Below are 2,124 nucleotides of genomic sequence, written 5' to 3' on the forward strand. Positions count from 1 at the left end.
TTTTAAAGTAACTTGGAAGATCTCCACACCTCATATATGCATATTTGGCCCATAGAAATAAAGTACCAGGTAAGACATTTCACTTGCAAAAAGCAATAAACACAGCTTGCTCCTTTCACCCTGGACTGTATCTGTGTCTCAAGTTTCTTTACAGGATGTTCTCCTGAAGGTAACCACATAGCCCTGCACTATGCTGCCACTTCTCTCAGAGCAGAGCACAATGCAACTCTAGCTGCCCCTTCTCGATACATTTCAAAGCATCCAAAGGATTGCAGAATACAGTGGTCAACATTTTATTTATAACAATGTTTGCTTCTCTCAATAACTCAGCACAAATTCATCTTTATCCCATTATCCCAAGAAGTTCTGCTCTTCTCTTTTACTTCCTTATCTAGCTCCTTGTTTCTACAATCTCTTACATTCTCATTTCAGTGAAAAACAGAAGCAGGTGCCTGTTCTACGTAGCTGCCAGTTCACTACTTAAAACCTCTTTATCTTAATTTTTCTAAGAGAGCTATTCAAAGGCTTTTTTCTTAAGTTCCCACAATACCCACAGCATTTCTGTTGGCACTGTCAGCTTGTGCACATAACAAAAGCATGTGCCAGAATACAAGTACACTGAATGGATAAACGAAAAGTTAAGCATTCCTCAAGCACTCAGTTAACAATTAAAGATCTATTAAACTGTGTCTAGTGGATTCTGAGTAAAAAGCAACAAGCCAAAGATTTGAAGAGTTAATTTTTAAAGGATTTTTAAGAATATGTATATATTGTTGTGCAGGAGAAAAAGATGAAAATGAGAAAAAGATTCTAAAGAGAAAATAAAGCAGCTCTGTTTTCCAGTTATTTTGTTACCTCACGTCGACCAGGCCAAATCCCATCTCCAGTCTGTTACATAACTGTAACATCAAAACAGCCCCCGCTACAATACAGAGTTATTTATCAGCTTGGAACCTAGCAGGGAAATACCACTGCCACAGGAGGCTGCCTGAACGCAGATCCGTGCCTTCAGGGAGTGTGCAAGACACAATAAGACTGCAGAGCATGGGGACTCGTATGGTAAGTGCTCTGCTGACAGAGAAGTGCAGCCAGACTGCAGCAGAATGCTGGTGGGCAGAAGGCTCAGAGGCTCTGATTTCTCAGGTTTGAAAAATGAAGACAATCAATTAAAAATTTAAGAGAAGGACAAAGTATTTTCTTAACTTTTTGGTCTGAACAACACCAGAATTTGCTCATTACAGTTTATACCTCACAGCTTGGTATCTCTGCCCGAGTGAGCTTCCAACTGCCCAAACATCGTAATGGAGAGGAAAAATGAAAAAAGGGGGTTCACAGGGAACACTCAAGTAAAGCAGCTACAAGAAGATTGAATCCCTGGATAGCTATCCTGACTGTGTGAGGCCATTTGTTGAGCTAAACATGGAAATGTTCCCCTTGCTAGATTTCCATTTGCCTAGGAAAACAAGTGCACCTGGGAGGTGGTATGTGCTCTGACTCAGTAACTAAGCAAGGCTTGCCAGCAGATCTTGTAGAATCCAAGCACATGCAGACTGGCTTTAAATGTGTTTCAGGGAACAGTGCTTATAGCTACTGGCTGCATTGAGCTCCAGAACATAACTTCCAATTAACCCTAATTGTCTGCAGCTCCTGTAGTGGGGGAGGAAATCACTTTTTTCCTGCCTAACACAGGGAATAGAGTCTGATAGACTTGGTTAGAGCTGCTTATGGAAGCCAATTGCAGGGGAGTAGGCACACATTGCCACCCCACCAGCTGGGGAAAGGTCAGAAACACCCCAACTACACTCTCCTTTGCTTCTTCAAGAGACAGATCAGCCAACCTAAAACTTTCACATGTGCCCATGGACAGACACATGTGCACAAAGGCAGGTACACCCTGCACACAACACTTTAAGACACCAAGGAATCTAACAACTCTGTATGGCAGCACTGTACATATCACCACGGGAGCTCAAGGAAGAAGAAAAATGCTGCTGCTACTGCTAGAGGTTACAGTGGAGAATACAAGGCTAAAAGGGGTCAAAAGAAACAAATAGAAGCATGGATATGTGTCCTGGCACAGAATCCAAACCTACACCCTTATCTCATGAAGAAACTCATTAAAAA

Source organism: Meleagris gallopavo, chromosome 4 (assembly GCF_000146605.3).
Source record: "Meleagris gallopavo isolate NT-WF06-2002-E0010 breed Aviagen turkey brand Nicholas breeding stock chromosome 4, Turkey_5.1, whole genome shotgun sequence".
Classification (NCBI taxonomy): Eukaryota; Metazoa; Chordata; class Aves; order Galliformes; family Phasianidae; genus Meleagris; species Meleagris gallopavo.